Source organism: Quercus robur, chromosome 2 (assembly GCF_932294415.1).
Source record: "Quercus robur chromosome 2, dhQueRobu3.1, whole genome shotgun sequence".
Classification (NCBI taxonomy): Eukaryota; Viridiplantae; Streptophyta; class Magnoliopsida; order Fagales; family Fagaceae; genus Quercus; species Quercus robur.
The window spans coordinates 45,574,416-45,593,823 of NC_065535.1; the positions used below are offsets into that span (position 1 = coordinate 45,574,416).

Here is a 19,408-nt window from a genome sequence, read left to right on the forward strand (position 1 = left end):
ACATGCAAATATGAATTTCATGTCAAAATCATAAGCACACATGCACGTGATTGTTGGCTCCCCTTTCCTTTCTCTATATGCATGTTACTTATGAACTAGTAAGACCACGGTGACATGAACCCCATCTGTTAGGTTCTAAAGACTTAGGATTTTATGTATTTAGAACTCTAATGTGTATTGTTGGCAAACCATGATCAAAACAAGAAGTTTTAGTCATGTTTAGACTTGCTCAAAGTTGGTTCATTTATGTAAAGTTGGAACAAGCTGATGCAGAAATTATTATTGCTTCTCGGCCTTGTTCAATCGATCGAAACTTAGGCTCGATCAATCGAAAATCAGGTCAGATGCGTTTTCTGCAGAATTCCAACTCAGCCCTAATTTGTTTTAAAACATTTAGGGTTTTGTAATTTGCCCTAGGTATATAAGGCAAACCCTAGCCACATTTTAGTGTTGCTCATATTACTGTTTGTGTAAATCTCTTGTGAGATCTGTGAGGAGCTTTCCTTTACACAAGCTTAGGATTATCAAGAAGGAGATTTCTTCAAGAGCTTGATGATCATTCAGTTGCTGCCATAAGAACTTAAAGAAACACAAGAGGGTGTGCTTGTACTTGCTGGAGAATCCAAGAAAGAAGGAGTCCGTGGTTTCGGAGCTTGCACGTGGTCATGTTAGTAAGTTTCTACTGGTGGGTAGCAATAGGATATTAGTGGTCTAAGTCCTGTTGAACAACTTCGATTCTTTCATAGTGGATTCAGGTTTACCTTGAGGATAGTTAGGTTAAATCATTCCCAGCTTTTTACCGGTTTGGTTTCATAGGTAATCATATCATTGTGTTATTTATCTTTCCGCTGTTTTGCATGATATGATTGTTTGATTGTGATAACCTAGATTTGGAATTTGGACTAAGTAACAACTTGGCTAATTACCTAGGTTAATCCAATTATGGTTTTAAGGGGTCTAAAAACTATCAAGTGGTATTAGAGCAGGTTGCTCTCTTGTTGTTGATCTTTTGATCATTGAGCTGATCCTTGACCTCTATTATCATGGAACACAAACATTCTCTTGTTATTCCTCCTCACTTTGATGGGAATAACTATACTTATTAGAAAGTAAGGATGAAAGCATTCCTGAAATCAATTGATGAGAGAGTATGGAACTTCGTTAAATACGGATGGGAGAAGCCCACTACTCTTGTTAGTGAGTGGCAAACTTCTCAAAAAGAAGCAGCTGCGTTTAATAGCAAAGTTATGAATGCTATCTTTAAAGCTGTCTCTGTGGAGGAATTTAAGAGAATCTCAAATGTTGAGGTTGCTCATACTGCTTGGAATATCCTCCAAACTGTGCATAAAGGCACAAAGGCTGTCAAAATCAACAAATTGCAGGAGCTAACTTCTAAATTTGAAAACATTAGGATGTCTGATGATGAATCTTTTGATGAATTCTATGCTAAACTTAATGATATTGTTAATTCTGCATATAACTTGGGTGAAATCTATGATCAACCTAAAATTGTTAGGAAGATTCTTAGATCTTTGACTGAAGATTTTAGACCCAAGGTGACTGCCATCACTAAGAGTAAGAATGTGGACTTCATCCCTGTTGATGAACTTGTAGGATCTCTTCAATCCTATGAGTTGGACCTACCTAAGACTAGCAAATTCAAATCAATGGCTCTTAAGTCAGTTGATGATGTTGATGTTGGTGGATTTGATGATGAGCTCTCTGCTACAGAGACTGTTTACCTTGCCAAGAACTTTAGGAATTTCCTTAGAAACAACAACAGAAGGGCAAGAGATAAGAACACTGCTGAACTTAGAAATTTTAGGAAGAATGATCCCACTAAGGTTAACAACACTGATAAACCTAGAGAAAAAGTGGGTCAATCTTCAAATAATTCTACGGGTCCTCAGTGTTTTGGATGTCAAGGGTATGGTCATATGAAATCTGAATGTCCTACCTACTTGAAGTCTAAGGGTAAGGCTATGGCTGTAACTCTTAGTGATAGTGAAGTTTCTGATGATAAGTCTGGTTGTGACGAGGATGGAAACTTCATTACTTTCACTGCTACTGCTGTAGTCAATGAAAGCATATCTGCTGAAGAGAACCCCTCTGATGGGGAACTCTCTGAAGACGCACATCTTCAAGAAGCCTACAATAGTCAATGAAAGCATATCTGCTGAAGAGAACCCCTCTGATGGGGAACTCTCTGAGAACGCACATCTTCAAGAAGCCTACAATAATCTTTGCAAAGTTGCTGCAAAAGATGCTATGAATGTTCAATTAGGCTTGAAGAAAATTGCATCTCTTGAGCTTAATAAGAAAAATTTTCTTGTTAAACTGTTTGATGCTACTGAACTTTTGAATAATGTGAAGACTGAGAACATGCTTTTACTTGATAAAGTTAAAAATTTGGAACATGAGCTTTTTGTTGCTAGAGAACAATCTAATAGATCTGCTAGTTCCAAACTTAATCATATGATGAGTGTTCAAAAGTCTCATTCTGACAAAACTGGGTTAGGTTTTGTAGAAAGCATCAATGTGTCTGCACCCAATTCCACTATCTTTGTTCCTTCATCTTCTTCTGAACCCCCTGTGAGTGAGGTTGTCAAGCCCTTAGAAGTTACACCTCTTAGGAATATTAGGGTTGATCTGAAAGAATCTAAACCTAAGCAGCCTACCCTTTCTAAGGACAAGTCACATGATAAGCTTGCATGGGTTTGTCATTTTTGTGGAAAGTCTGGACACATTCATCCAAACTGTTACAAGCTGCAAGCTGCTAAGAGAGCAAACAAACCAAAAGTACATGTGCCTCAAGCACAAGATCCTATGGTACTCATTGGTGACTTGGTAAAGGCTTTAAACCTTTATTCCAATCCTGGAGTTGGTAATCATTCCCATGTGAATAAGAACTCCAATGCTCGTGGTGCATCTAAAAAGTTTTGGATGCAAAAAGCTCAATCTAATTGAGTCCTTCTGACATGATCCTTGTGCTTCATTACTATTCTTTGTGACCATTGTACTTTGGTTTTTGTTTTATCTGTTTCTAGGATTTGCATTGCATAACATTCATACATTTCATTTTAGGTTGTTTTTGTTTATTTTTTTTCAAATAAAAAAAATTAGAAAAAAGGGACAAAAAGGAACCAAATTGTGTTTTGCACTATTTTCTTGATTTTTGAAAACAAGGTTAGTCAATTTATTTTCACATAACGTCTCTTTTGTACCTTGTTTAGCTTTGATAAGCTTACTTATTGCACTTTACTAGTTGAAGTTTTGTAGTGCATGTTATGTGGGAAAGATGTTTATGGTTTTGATCACTTTGTCTTGATCTTGAAGTCACATGTCTTTGATTGTCGGACTTGAACCTTTAGAGAAAGGCATAAATAACCATCTCACCACTGTTTACTAGCCAATCATGAACACCTTAGTGCATATCGTAAGATTTTGTACTCGAGAAAGTGTAGTACATACACAAAAAGAACATAAGGTGTAGCCTCGGTTTAAATGTTAAAATTGGTGTGTACATTATTGGACATAATGTTAAATCAATCAAATAAAATTGGTGTGTACATTATCCCGGCTATTTTAACAAGTTTCTAAATAATTAAAATTTGTGTGTACAATATGAGGCAAAATCAAGAAACTTACATAATTGCAAGCTTATGATCTAGGAGATGTGGGAGTTATATGATGTAACACTTTTGGTAATAGTCTCTTTCAAATTATATGTGATGAATTTTGTAGACTTTGTGTTTAATTGCTATACACATATCACCTCACATGTATCTCAAGCTTTTGCTAGCTGCACATACTACACGAGTTACTCTTTGCTAAACATTGTACATGTTACTGTGTGTGTCTTTGGTCTGACCAACTAGGTTTGCAAATACTTTGACTTTTTGTGCAAAACAGATTTGATGCTTGAGAATTTATGGAGAATGTTTGATAATCTTAATTTTGGGAAAACTGGGTTTAAGACTTTGTTTTTGAAATACATTTCATCACATACTCATGCATTTTGTTCATCAATTTCAATGTTTGAGGTATTTCTAAAATGTGTCTTTGTTATTTTCAAAACTGTGTTTTTTCTCAAAATTTTGTGAGCCTCTGTCTGTTTCGATTGATCCAATCTGTTTTTCGATCAATCAAAAGTGTTTTAAAATATTTAAAGAAGCCTCTGTCTGCTTCGATTGATCCAAACTGTTTTTAGATCAATCGAAATTGTTTTGAAATTGTTTGAAAATTTTTAAAAGAAGCCTCTGTCTATTTCGATCAATCAAAACTGATTTTCGATCAATCGAAACTCATGAATCAGGTTTTTTAAAAAATCAAATTTGACTTGTTCAAACCACTTTTTCTCTCTCTCGGACTCGGCAAGGCTCCACAACAAATTTTTTGTCGTTTTCCTCCTAATTTCTTGCTAGGTTTCTCTCTCCATAAGCCGGTCTGTCCATATTACCCTTTCTTTTGCATTGTTTTTCATGTTTTCATGCATTATTTCATGACTTATGGGTATATTTTCGAACTATGCATAATTTGGGGTTTTTGATTAATCAAGCCTTATTTTGTGAAATTGATCAATGGATTTTGTTGCTATTATGATATATTCATGATCTATGATGGTTAATTTGATCAATTTGGGGTTTTGTGATAAATTAAAAATTCTAGGGCTTGTATTGAACCCGAATTGGGGATTTTGTTCAAATTAGGTTTAATTGATGAAATTGGCTTGTTGTTTTAATGTAATTGATCATTTGTATCTATTTTCTCTCATGTGTAATGATCAATTCGTCAATTTATTACAAATTGAACAAGTGGTTTTTCAAATTTTGGGGTTTTTGTTAGAAACTCTATGCTCAAGCCAATTTTGTGCATTTGAACTTAACTTGGACTTAGTCTCACTGCATTAGTGCATGCATCATGACATTTAAACTGTTCATGCATCATATAGTTTTTTTTTCTATATTTTTTTTGTGCTAACTTGCAGTCTGCCCTTGGTTTTTGTTTTTTTTTGTGTCTTGGTCCTTATCCTAGCACCATGCCTAGGAAGACTATAGCCCATAGGACCCCCTCCACTTCCTTTGAGTCTCCCTCTAGAAGTGAGTTGTTTAGGAATGACAAAAGCAGAGAGGTTTATGAGAAACTGAACTGTAAGCGTAAGATTTAGGCTGAGCGTTCTGATGTATTAGATGAGGTAGATCCTGCCATTAGGGCAAACCTTAAGAGTAGAGGTTGGTTGTCCTTGTTAGAGGTAGATCATCCACCCCCAACCGCCCTGATAGAGAGTTCTTCTCGAATCTCTCTTGCCACATCTATGATTCCAACACCCTTGTTAGGAGTTTGGTACGAGATGTTGAGTTCACCATTACTCCTCAGGTAGTGGCTGATGCTCTTGGGGTTCCGATCGTTAGGGAGCCTGTCTATCCCTATGAGAAGTCTCCACCCTTAGATGACGTTATGTCATACATCACCGGGTCTTCTATCCAGTGGGGTTCTGATCCTCGGATCACGTCTGTTAAGCTTACTGAGACTGCCTATCTTTTCTTTAGGATAGTGTGTCATTCTTTGTGGCCTATTTCTCATCTTCACACCATCCCTCTTGAGCGGAGTGTGTTTTTGTACGCTGTTGTTTTTGGTGAGTCTATCAGCTTTCCACATCTGTTTCTTCGTTCTTTGAACGAAGTTTGTAAGAGTTCTGCCGTAGCGCATACTCTTATTCATCCTATTTTCATTCATAGAATTTTGTTGTTTCTTGGTCTAGCTGATTTCCCTGCTAGTGAGCCCGTTCATGTCATTGCTCCCATAGGTGCCACCTTCCTTAGGCAGAGGGCTACTCACTTGAGAGTTGGTCCTATGCGTCCTAGAGGTGCGTCATCTGGTGTTGTTCCCCCTCCTCCCTCTTCTACAGGTGCTGATATGGCTGGGGCGTCTGGTGCTGCTGCTACTGATGCTGATGTTCCTCCACCGACTACTTCGGATGATTCAGACATTCGACGTACATTGGATCATGTCTTGACCATTCAGGTAACTCATGGACAGATTTCGATGGACGTGCTCAATGAGATCCGTGCTTTGCGCGCAAAGTTGACATAGTTTTGACGATCTTCACTACCACCTCCTTTTGATGATGGATTTTGATTACCCTTTGGAATTCCATCACAAAAAGGGGGAGTACATATTTGAGCACTTGTAGAGTTTTTATTTTTAGGGGGAGAGCATTTCTTGTTGGTTGGAGTTTGTGGAGTTTAGATTGTATCTAGGTGCTTCACATTGTATTTTACCTTTTTAGCTCTTGCTATTTTTTTTGTTGGGCTATTCATGTTAGGGGGAGATACTTTTATTGCTTTATATGTTTCTTGTTTCAACTGCTTATTGATTTATATTTATGAGTTATTCATTGATATATGTCTTTATTGTGTGTTGGTTGAATTCAAGAATTTATTTTATTTACTTGTATTTTCCACACATGCGGCTATGCATTTTGTTTGAGTGTTTTCAAGAAATATACAGATTGATTCAATTGAGCTGCTGTCTATACTTGCAACTGATGGATAGTAATTAGGATTGGATTTGTTTTTATGAGCATTATTTTTGTAAAGGGCTTTTCTTTGTAAACTTTGAGCTTTTAGTTATGTTTTGTCACGGATTGCCAAAGAGGGAGTTTGTTAGGTTCTAAAAACTTAGGATTTTATGTATTTAGAACTCGAATGTGTATTGTTGGGAAACCATGATCAAAATAAGAAGTTTTAGTCGTGTTTAGACTTGCTCAAAGTTGGTTCATTTATGTAAAGTTGGAACAAGCTGATGCAAAAATTATTATTGCTTCTTGGCCTGGTTCGATCGATCGAAGCTTAGGCTTGATCAATCGAAAATCAGGTCAGATGTGTTTTCTACAGAATTCCAACTCAGCCCTAGTTTGTTTTAAAACGTTTAGGGTTTTGTAATTTGCCCCAGGTATATAAGGCAAACTCTAGCCACATTTTAGTATTGCTCATATTGCTGTTTGTGTAAATCTCTTGTGAGATCTGTGAGGAGCTTTCCTTTACACAAGCTTAGGATTATCAAGAAAGAGATTTCTTCAAGAGCTTGATGATCATTCAGTTGCTGCCATAAGAACTTTAAAAAATACAAGCGGGTGTGCTTGTACTTGCTGGAGAATCCAAGAAAGAAGGTGGTTTCGGAGCTTGCACGTAGTCGTGTCGGTAAGTTTCTACTGGTGGGTAGCAATAGGATGTTAGTGATCTAAGTCCTGTTGAACAACTTTGATTCTTTCATAGTGGATTTAGGTTTATCTTGAGGATAACTAGGTTAAATCCTCCCTCGGTTTTTACCGGTTTGGTTTCCTAGGTGATCATATCATTGTGTTATTTATCTTTCTGCTGCTTTGCATGTTATGATTATTTGATTGTGATAACCTAAATTTGGAATTTGGACTAAGTAACAACTTGGCTAATTACCTAGGTTAATCCAATTGTGTTTTTAAGGAGTCTAAAAACTATCACCGTCAATTGCTCCAATGCAATCCTAATCATTGCCATAAAAATGCCATGTGCAATTTGCAACATGTTTTGATCATAAAGATAAATTGAATAAAATTAAATCAAGATACCAAAATAACATAGTACCTTGAAATGTGGCCAATATCTATTAGAATATTGAATATGTTGTGGCACATTAGGAAATGCAAGATTAGCGGGCTTGATAATGTCTTATGACATAACATTGGTTAACAATGTAACTATAATTTTCATGTGTTTGCTTATTGTCTCACTCGAACATTGAAATCTATCTTGAAACATTTTATTACACATGCCATGACCAAGTACCACCAATATAATTGCCATAGACTCTTCAACTCTTTTGCTACCCTTATATCCATATTGAGTGCTCAATGTATTACACAATTCTCCAAAAACATGGCATGGTACTCTAAATACATTGCGACATTTCCGCTCATTCCCATGTAAAATATATTGTGCCCATTCATACCCTGTTTCTACATTTGTATGCATCGATACTTTGTTCATATACGTCTCCATGTAAGTTATGACACTTGCATACCCAGCTAAATATGTTGTGTGCACAAGCTCATCACTTATTTTAAAATCCATTTCCCTGCATGTATGTGGTAACATAAACCAAACTATACATATAAAAATTACTCAAGCAACAAAAGTTCATATTACCTCACAACCATTTCATCATTTCATTAATCAAATAAAATAAAAATGCTATAACAATACCATGAACAAAGAACATATAAATTAAGCAATGTAAAGGTGACATCAAGCACATAGAGAAAGAAGAAGATCTGAGTCTTTAAGCAGATTAAGCTTGTACCTAAAAAAATTGTAGGGTCAAAGATGCTAACCTGAACAAAAGAGAACAAAAGTGGATCTGTGAGTTTGAGACTCCTTGATCTAAGAAAACCCAAGAAAGAAAGTTGAGAAATGGGGGAAGGAAGTGGAATACGATAAGGGTCAAATAGGTTATATGCAGCTAACGGATGTAGTGAAGTGAAACATATAGATAAAGTAGTAAAATACTAATACACCCTTAAAGATACAGAGAAGAATAGAGAGAGACCCAATAGGGGAATTATAAATAAAGTGGGCAAAAAAATATCTTGGCTGGAAACACTTTATTACATTCACAAGCTATTCACATAAAACATCCAACATAAATAATATTAAAACATAAGTTCTTAACCTATTCCATAATTAAATAAAACATAAATTCTTAACCCCACAACATGTTTTTAAGAATACTAATAAAGCACAAATACTCCAATTACATAACACATACGCTCCTAAAAAATTAACCCCTTCAATACAACCACAATTCACCAAAGATTAGGCCTTTTATCGTACTGTTTTTCTAGCCAAAGCAACTGGAACATTTTATCATGCTTATTTGCTATAAACATGTTCATCGCACTTTGATTTTCCATGAAAAATAAGGAGCTAAACATATGGAGGCGATGACCCGATTGCACCCTGGAAGACTCAACACCATTTCCATAACTGCTTGAACCTCAATAGCTGCTGCAGAAGTAATTCTTAAGTATGATAGGTCCACAACCGTGTGAAACAAGGATTCTTACAAAATGGAGTGGGAGCTTAGTTACACAACACAAGACTGCAAGCACTAGCTCTTTAATAATTTTCAAATTAGCATACAGTTTATTTGCTTTTTCAGTTCATTTACCTTTAATCCTTCGTACGGATTGCTCACACACAAGCACGAATTTCAGCCCTGTACATCAAAAGAAAAACAAAGATAATATGAAATTATGAATAGCTAAATGACATGGGCTTTAAAAATGTGGAACTTGAATAACAAAAAATTAAAAAAATTGGTACCTTTCTTGATACAACACAAATGTATTAAAGAAGAAATGTATACCCATCATTATCATCATACAGCACAAATGTATACCCATCATAATCATCAAAGAATACCCAAAAAATTGAACTCTAATCTTTAACAAACCCTAAAAATGCACCCACCCCCAACAAAAGGGAAAACAGATTAATAAATATAAAAAAATTTTATAAAAACTCACCGACACATGGCTCATCTCCCTCACAGTGGCGGCATCATCTTTGTCTTTCTTTCAGTCTCACAGCCTCTTCGAATCACTATGGGTCTGTTAGGGGTTTGTGCAAATAAAGGAACAGGGCAGAGTGACAGATTTGAAGCAGATATATGGGTTGTTGGTAGGTAGATATGAAATTGAGGAGCATTGAAGAGGAAGGAGTTGTGGCGTTGATGATGAGAGAGAGTCAAGGTGTGGGAATTGCACAGTAACCTATCAAGTCTGATGGGCTACGTAAGAAGCAAGTATCTTAGTTTGATAGTATAAGAATAGAGAATAAATTTTGAAAAATATAAAAAGTTGAGGTCGAAGTTCTCACTCGAATGAATGATACATGTGAAATCTCATACCTGATTGTTGCTCTAGTGAAATAAAAATCTCAAGCCAATTGCTTGGTTCAATATATAAAAAGCTTGCTCAAGCTAGATTTTCTCACTCAAGTAAGAAGGGAGTGAGAGTTGTTTTCCAAATCGCAATATGAGATATGTGGGTTGTGTCATGTGTGTCACTAATACTATGTCAAGGTGTGCAATAGGATTCTGCTTGTCAAGGACTCAGTAAAGCTGGTGACAAAAGGCCCAAGCCCTGCCAAGTATAAAAGGGGCACAAAGTCTTTTCAATTAATGTCTCATACTAGGCATTGACGTCCGATATATATCACACCATTACCAATACATGCTGAAGGAACATGTGATGGTGTTGAGAGACAAATGATAGTAAGGTGCAATGGAAAACAAAAAACTTTGGACAAAAGATTGAAAAACAAAACTTTTTGTGCTAGGGTTGTGTACGCAACCTTGCTAGCTACATATGCAGGCACTCGACATGATTACGTACGTAGGCTTAGGATTGCGTACCAGGCGCTGAGGGGCGACTCAAGGCTTATATCAATTAGGCGTTGGATTAAGCTCTAATACGAAAATGTCCTAACTTGTAAGTGAATACTCAAATCCCAATAAGAAAAGACTTCATCCAAATAATTGTTTTGACAAAAATATTTTTAATTTAAATTGATAAAATCTTACTTTACACTGATTAAATTAACCATATCAAAAATTGTAAAATGAGATGTTAGCAAAATCAAAAAACCAAAACTTTATTAATAATTTTTCTCAAAAAAACAACTTTATTAATAATTTTGTATCTTGAGAAGTGGGAAGCATTTAAATATTATATATTGATATGTAAAATTACCATATAAATAAATAAATAAAAAAATGCCCTCATTTAAAATTATCGCCTTAGAGTAGTCACAATGAGTATGCGATTTATTTTGACTTTAGGAAATTAGCACAAAGAAATTTATTCATGGTTCTAGCCTTAAATAGAAGATTTATTTATCTCGATGAATTGGGGGGCAAGTTGCAATGAGAAGTGTGTAAGACAATTGATTTTTTTTTTTTTTTTTAGAATGTTAGGTTCTATAAATTTAGGAACTAATGTATTTAGAACTCTAATGTGTAATGTTGGCAAACCATGATCAAAACAATTGTTAGTCTTGTTTAGATTTGCTCAAAGTGTGTACATTGTATGTAAAGTTGGAATCGAGTGGCTGCAGAAGTATTAGTGACTTTTGGCCTGGCTCGATCGATTGAAGAATAGGCTCAATCAATCGAATCTCAGGCAGAATGTTTTTTCTGTAGATTTTTCCAACTCAACCCTAGCCTATTAAAACGTGTAGGGTTTTATGTTTTTCCCTAAGTATAAAAGACAAACCCTAGCCACGTTTTTGAGGTTGCTCTATTTTGTTGTGTGTGTGAATCTCTTGTGAGATCTAGAGGTGGTTGCCTTCACAAATGCTTAGGATTATCAAGAAGGAGATTTGATTAAGAGCTTGATGATCATGCAGTTGCTGCACTAAGAAGCTTAAAGAAACACAAGTGAGTGTGCTTGTACTTGCTAGAGAATCCAAGAAAGAAGGAGTTCGTGGTCTTGGAGCTTGCACGTGGTCGTGTTAGTAAGTTTCTACTGGTGGGTAGCAATAGGATGTTAGTGGTCTAAGTCCTATTGTAAAACTTTGATTCTTTCATAGTGGATTCAAGTTTACCTTGAGGATAGCTAGGTTAAATCCTCCCTAAGTTTTTACCGGTGTGGTTTCTTAGGTCATCATATCATTGTGTTATTTATATTTCCGTTGCTATGCATGATATGATTGTTCAATTGTGATAGCCTAGATCTAGAATTTGGACTAAGTAATAACTTGGCTAATTAACTAGGTTGATCCAATTGTGTTTTAAGGGGTTTAAAAACTAACAAGTGGTATCAGAGCGGGTAGCTCTCTTGTTGTTGATCTTTTGATCTCTGAGCTGATCCTTGATCCTGTTGTCATGGATTCTTGGAAAATCTTTTTACTTATTTGTCAACTTGCTTACTTGTTGTCTTTGTCTTTTGTTGCTTTTGTTAAATCTTTCCTTGAGCTTCTTGGTCTTATCACATGTGATAATAATTACTTGTGTTATACTGCTTTAACCGCCTTAAAGGCACGTGATTCTTGTCTTTGGTATTTGGATAGTGGTTGTTCCAGTCATATGACATGAAACAAAGGATTATTCAAGACTCGTTTTGAAGGAAAGATTGGGATAGTCACTTTTGGAGATGGAAGCAAATCAGTGATCAGAGGAATTGGAACTGTGGACATTCCAGGGTTGCCAGTCTTTGAAGATGTTTGGTATGTTGATGGACTGAAGGCAAATTTACTCAGCATCAGTCAGATTTGCGACAATGGATTGAATGTTCTCTTCACTAAGTATGAATGTGTGTTGGTGTAAGGACTGCTGACAACTGTTATGGTTTAACACCAAGTATAAGTAACAAGTATTTTAGTGCAAAGATTGATCAAGTTGATTTGTGGCATCAACGGTTAAGGCATGCGAAGGAGCCTGCCTCATGCAAGCCATAAGCAGTTAGAGAAGATTTCCAAATGTGATGCAGTTATTAGTTTACCTAAGCTTGAGAAGATAGATAAGTGCATATGTGGACCATGTCAGATAGGTAAACAAGTGAAATCCAAACATCCGTCTGTAGCTAGTGTTCAAACTTCAAGACCTCTTGAGTTTTGTACATTGATCTTATAGGTCCTGCTAGAGTTCAGAGTTTAGGTGGAAAGAAATATATTCTAGTTGCTATGGATGACTTTACTAGATATACTTGGATTGTGCTTTTGAAAGATAAAGCTGAGGCTCTTGAAAAGATGAAACATTTGTGCAAGAAATTGCAGGTTGAGAAAGATACTATGATAGCCAGAATTAAGAGTGACCATGGAAGAGAATTTGAGAATACCAAGCTAGCTACCTTCTACAATGATCAAGGCACACATCAAGAGTTCTCTTCACCTAAGACACCTCAACAAAATGGAATAGTGAAACGGAAAAATAGGGTTGTTCAGGAGATGGCACGTGTCATGTTACACAATAAAAAGTTGCCCAAATCCTTCTGGGGAGAAGCAGTTAACACTCCTTGCCATACACTCAACCGGGTGTATTTCAAACCTGATTCCAAGAAGACTCTTTATGAACTCTGGAGAGGAAAGAAGCCTGTAGTCAAATATTTCAGGACATTTGGTAGTGATTGTTACATAATACGTGATAGAGAGAACCTAGAAAAATTTGATGCAAAGAGTGACAAGGGATATTTTCTGGGATACTCCTCTACTAGTAGAGCATATAGCGTGTATAATCTAAGAACCAAAACAGTCATGGAATCTTCAAATGTTGTGATCAATGATGAAGTATGTTCAGAAGCACATTCAGAAAACACTACTCCGATACAAGATAAGCCTATGGAGGTTAATGACTCACTTCCTGTTGATTATGTGAGGAAGCATGGTGATGAAGAGTTGATGGTGCTAAATGATGCAGTCTCTGTGCCATCGAGTCCAGAACCATCCACACCGGTTCATGAGACTCAACAAGCACAACATGAGTTTAGTCCTTTATCAGAACAAAAAGGTACCTCCACATCTCTAGTTAAAGGTCCTTCCTCTAGAGTAAGGCTAAATCATCCTACCACAAATATATTGGGAAGTTTGAATGATAACATGAGATTAAGATTAAAAGCCTTAAGTGTAATTACACACTCATGCTATTTGTCCCAATTTGAATCGAAGAAGGTAGATGAAGTACTTTAAGATGCTAATTTGGTAAATTCTATGCATGAAGAACTTCATCAGTTTGTTCGAAATGATGTGTGGGAATTAGTTCCTAGACTAAAGGGAGTAAATGTGATTGGAACTAAATGGATCTTTAAGAACAAGTCAGATGAACATGGCACTATTATTAGGAATAAATCAAGACTTGTTGCTCAAGGTTACATACAAGTGGAAGGGATTGACTTTGATGAGACCTTGGTAGCAAGATTGGAATCCATTAGGATACTTTTGGCTATAGCTAGTCATCTGAATTTCAAGCTATATCAAATGGATGTCAAGAGTGATTTCTTGAATGGAATGTTGCAAGAAGAGGTATATGTTGAACAACCGAAGGGTTTTGTTGATCCTTACAGACCGGATGATGTTTATAAGTTGAAGAGAGCCCTGTATAGTTTGAAACAAGCTCCACGGGCTTGGTATGATAGATTGACTGCATATCTCACTGAGCATGGATTCAAAAGGGGATCTACAGATACTACTCTCTTCATAAGAAAGGATAAGAATAGTTTTGTTGTAACTCAAATTTATATTGATGATATTGTTTTTGGTGCTACTAATGACTCTCTTGCTCATTCTTTTGCAGATGAAATGAAGACAATGTTCGAAATGAGTACGGTTGGTGAACTAACTTATTTTTTAGGATTACAGGTGAAGCAAACGGATTTAGGAATCTACATCAACCAAGCAAAGTATGCAAGAAATCTAGTCAAGAGATTTGGACTGGATAAGGCTGCACATGCTAGAACACCAATGGCTGCAAATGCAAAATTAACAAATGATCCATCAAGTGGGTCTGTTGATGTTACATTATATAGAAGCATGATTGGATGCCTGTTGTATTTGACTACTAGTCGGCCTGATATTGCCTTTAGTGTTGGTGTCTGTTCTAGATTTCAATCTAATCCTAAAGTTTCACACTTGAATACTGTAAAAAGAATCATAAAATATGTTGTTGGAACTTGTGATTATGGATTATTTTATAGTAAAGAGTCTAATCTATCTCTTGCTGGATTTTCTGATACTGATTGGGCTGGTAATGCTAATGATAGAAAAAGCACCACCGATGGGTGTTTTTATGTAGGAGCCAATCTTGTTGCTTGGATGAGTAAAAAGCAAAATTCTGTGTCTTTGTCTATAGCAGAGGTAAAATATATTGTTGCTGGAAGTTGTTGCTCACAGCTTCTTTGGATGAAAAAGGTTTTGACTGATTATGGGATATCCCAAGATACCATGGTTGTTTATTGTGATAATTCTAGTGCTATTGATATCTCTAAGAACCCTGTTCAACATTCTAAGACTAGGCACATAGAGATTAGATATCACTTCATTTAGGATCTAGTTGAAAGGAAGATTGTGTGTCTTGAGTATATTTACTGAATGTCAGAACGCTGACATCTTCACCAAACCTCTTGATAGAAGTAAGTTTGAGACACTTCGTCAAGTAATTGGTGTGATTCTGTATCCTTGATCTTTCTTGGCTTTCTTGGTCCTTGTGCTTCATTGCTATATTCTTTGTGACCATTGTTCTTTGGTTTTTTGTTTTCTTTGTTTCTAGGATTTGCACTGCAAAACATTCATGCATTTCATTCTAAGTTGTTTTTGTTTATTTTTTCAAATAAAAAAAAAAGGAAGCAAATTGTGTTTTGCACTATTTTCTTGGTTTTGAAAACAAGGTTGGTTAATTTATTTTCACATAACATGTCTTTTGTACCTTGTTTAGCTTTGATGAGCTTACTTATTGCACTTTACTAGTTGAAGCTTTGTAGTGCATGTTGTGTGAGAAAGATGTTTATGATTTTGATCACTTTGTCTTGATCTTGAAGTCACTTGTCTTTGACTGTCGGGCTTGAACCTTTTGAGAAAGGCATAAATAACCATCTCACCACTATTCACTAGCCAATCATGAACACCTTAGTGCATATCGTAAGATTTTGTAGTCGAGAAAGTGTAGCACATGCACAAAAAGAACATAAAGTGTAGCCTCGATTTAAATGTTAAAATTGGTGTGTACATTATTGGACTTAAAGCTAAATCAAATAAATAAAATTGGTGTGTACATTATCCCGGCTATTTTAATAAGTTTATGAACAATTAAAATTTGTGTGTACAATATGAGGCAAAATCAAGAAACTTACATGATTGTAAGCTTATGATTTAGGAGATGTGGGAGTTATATGATGTAACTCTTTAGGTGATAGTCTCTTTCAAATCCTATGTGATGAATTTTGTAGACCTTGTGGTTGATTGCTATTCACATATCACCTTACATATATCTCAAGCTTTTGCTAGTTGCACACACTACACAAGTTACTCTTTGCTAAACATTGTACATGTTATTGAGTGTGTTTTTGGTCTGACCAACCAAGTTTGCAAATACTTTGAGTTTTTATGCAAAACATATTTGATGCTTGTGAATTTATGAAGAATGTTTGAAAATCTTAATTTTGGGAAAACTGGGTTTAAAACTGTTGTTTTTGAAAAACGTTTCATCACATACTCATGCATTTTGTTCATCAACTTCAATGCTTTGAGGTGTTCCTAAAATGTGTTTTTTTTTTTTTTTTTTAAACTGTGTTTTTCTCTCAAAATTTAAGTGAGCCTCTGTCTATTTCAATTGATCGAGTTTGTTTTTCAATCAATCGAAATTGTTTTTAAAAATTTTAAGGGAGCCTTTGTCTGCCTTTGTCTGTTTCGATCAATCGAAACTGATTTTCGATCAATCGAAAATGTGAATAAGGTTTTTAAAAAAATGGATTTGACGTGTTCAATTCATCTTTTTCAAAACTTTTTCAAATTTTCTTTCTCTCTCCAATTCAGACAAGCTCACTCATCATTTTTTGTCATTTTCCTCCCAAATTTTTGCAAGGTTTTCCTCTCTCTAAACTGGTAAGTCTATTTTACCCTTCCTTTTGCATTTATTTTCATGTTTTCATGCATAAACTCATGCATTTTGTTGGGATTTTCAGACCTATTCAAATTTGGGGTTTTTGCTGATTCAAGTCTTCTTTTCTGAAATTGATTATTGGGTTTTGTTCCTATAATGTTATTGATCTATGATGTTTAATTTGATCAATTTGGTGTTTTGTGAGAAATTGGAAATTCTAGGGCTTGTATTTACCCGATTTGGGGATTTTTTTCAAATTGAGTTTAATTGATGAAATTGGCTTGTTGAATTGATGTAATTGATCATTATATTCTGTATTCTATCTTGTGTGATGATCAATTGGTCAATTTTTTACAAATTGAACAAGTGGTTTTTCAAATTTTGGGGTTTTTTGTTTGAAACTCTATGCTTAAGCCAATTTTGTGTCTTTGAACTTAAATTGAACTTAGTTTCCCTGCATTAGAGCATGCATCATGACATTTAACTGTTCATGCATCATATAGATTTTTTTTTTTTTTTTTTTTTGTGCTAACTTGCAGTCTGCCCTTGGTTTTTCTTTCTGTTCTTTTTGTTTTGCTTTATGTCATTGTACTTATCCTTAGCATCATGCCTAGGAAGACTAGAGCCTATAGGACACCCACCACTTCTTCTAAGTCTCCCTCTACGAGTGAGTTGTTTCGGAGTGACAAAAGCAGAGAGTTATATGAGAAGTTGAATAGTAAAAGAAAGATATGGGCTGAGCGATCTGTTGTGTTAGATGAGTTTGATCCTGCCATTAGGGCAAACTTTGAGAGTAGCGGCTGGTTGACTTTGTTGGAGATAGATCATCCACCCCCGACTGCATTGATTAGAGAGTTCTACTTGAACCTCTCTTGCCACATCTATGATTCCAACACCCTTGTTAGGAGTTGGATATGAGGTGTTGAGTTCACCATTACCCCTAAGATAGTGGCTGAAGCTCTTGGTGTTCCAGTCATTAGGGACCCATCTATCCTTATGAGGAGTCTCCACCCCTTGATGACGTTATGTCATACATCATTGGGTCTTCTATCTAGTGGGGTTCTGATCCTCGGATCAAGTCCGCTGAGCTTACTAAGACTACCTATCTTTTCTTTAGGATAGCGTGTCATTCTTTATGGCCTATTTCTCATCTCCACATCATCCCTCTTGAGCGATGTGTTTTTTTGTACGCCTTTGTTTCTGGTGCTACTATTAGTTTTCCTCATCTGTTTCTTCGTTCTTTAAACGAAGTTAATAGGAGTTCAGCCGTTGCTCAAGCTCTTATTCATCCTATTTTCATTCATAGGATTTTGTTATTTCTCGGTTTAGTTGACTTCCCTACTGGTGAGCCCGTACATGTTGTAGCTCCCATAAGTGCCACCTTCCTTAGGCAGAGAACTGCTCATTTGAGAGTTGGCTCTGCATGTCCTAGAGTTGAGCATTCTGGTGTTGTACCCCCTCCTCCCTCTTCTACAGGTGATGCTACAGCTGAGGCGTTTGGTGCTGCTGCTGCTGATGCTGATGTTCCTCCACCGACTACTTCGGATGATTCAGACATTCGACGTACGTTGGATCATGTCTTGACCGTTCCGGCAGCTCATGGACAGATTTTGGTGGACGTGCTCGATGAGATCTGTGCCTTGCGAGCAGAGTTGGCACAATTTCGACGATCCTCACCACCACCTCCTTTTGATGATGGATTTTGATTGCCCTTTGGCATTCCGTCACAAAAAGGGGTAGTACATTTGGGACATTTGTAGAGGTTTTTGTTCTCAAGGGGAGAGTTTTTGTGTTTGTTGGACCTTGTGGAGATTAGATTGTATCTAGCTGCTTCACTTTGTATTTACCTTTTTTGGCTCTTGATGTATTTTTGTTGGGCTATTCATGTTAGGGGGAAATACATTTATTGTTTTATATGTTTCTTGTTTCACAGCTTATTGATTTATAGTTATGAGTTATTCATTGATATATGTCTTTATTTTGTGTTAAGTGAAATCAAGAATTTATTTTATTTACTTGTAGTTTCCACACATGCGTTTATGCGTTTTGTTTAGTGTTTCAGGAAATATACAGGTTGATGTTTCTTAGTTCACTGCTTATTGATTTATATTTATGAGTTATTCATTGATATATGTCTTTATTTTGTGTCGAGTGAAATCAAGAATTTATTTTGTTTACTTGTATTTTCCACACATGCGTTTATGCATTTTGTTTAGTGTTTCAGGAAATATACAGGTTGATTCAATTGATTTGCTGTCTACACTTGCAACTGATGGATAGTAGTTAGAATTGGATTTGTTATAATGGGCATTTTTTTGAAAAGGGCTTTTCTTTGTAAACTTTGAACTTTTAGTTGTGTTTTGTCATGGATTACCAAAGGGGGAGTTTGTTAGGTTCTAAAGACTTAGGAACTAATGTATTTAGAACTTTAATGTGTAATGTTGGCAAACCATGATCAAAACAGTTGTTAGTCTTGTTTAGACTTGCTCAAAGTGTGTACGTTGTATGTAAAGTTGGAATCAAGTGGCTGCAGAAGCATTAGTGACTTTCGGCCTGGCTCGATCAATCAAAGAATAGGCTCGATCAATCGAGTCTCAGGTAGAATGTTTTTTCTGCAGATTTTTCCAACTCAGCCCTAGCCTATTAAAACGTGTAGGGTTTTATGTTTTGCCCTAAGTATAAAAGGCAAACCCTAGCCACGTTTTTGAGGTTGCTCTATTTTGCTGTGTGTGTGAATCTCTTGTGAGATCTAGAGGTGGTTGTGAAAGTTCAAAAACGT

General features: G+C 36.0%; 1 long non-coding RNA gene across 3 annotated transcripts; it reads right to left on the reverse strand.

Annotated features, from left to right (window-relative positions):
* Window positions 1-7,779: 7,779 nt before the first annotated feature.
* LOC126713766 (uncharacterized) lies at window positions 7,780-10,397 on the reverse strand. Of its 3 annotated transcripts, none has more exons than XR_007651421.1 (3): window positions 9,566-10,232; window positions 8,372-9,255; window positions 7,780-8,115 (listed from the first exon to the last, which is right to left on the reverse strand). It is a non-coding gene; the product is annotated as an uncharacterized LOC126713766 (long non-coding RNA). The 3 variants fall into 3 exon arrangements; XR_007651422.1 differs by lacking the exon at window positions 7,780-8,115 and having other exon boundaries at window positions 8,606-9,255; window positions 9,566-9,828; window positions 9,949-10,208; XR_007651420.1 differs by lacking the exon at window positions 7,780-8,115 and having other exon boundaries at window positions 8,606-9,255; window positions 9,566-10,397.
* Window positions 10,398-19,408: the final 9,011 nt, after the last annotated feature.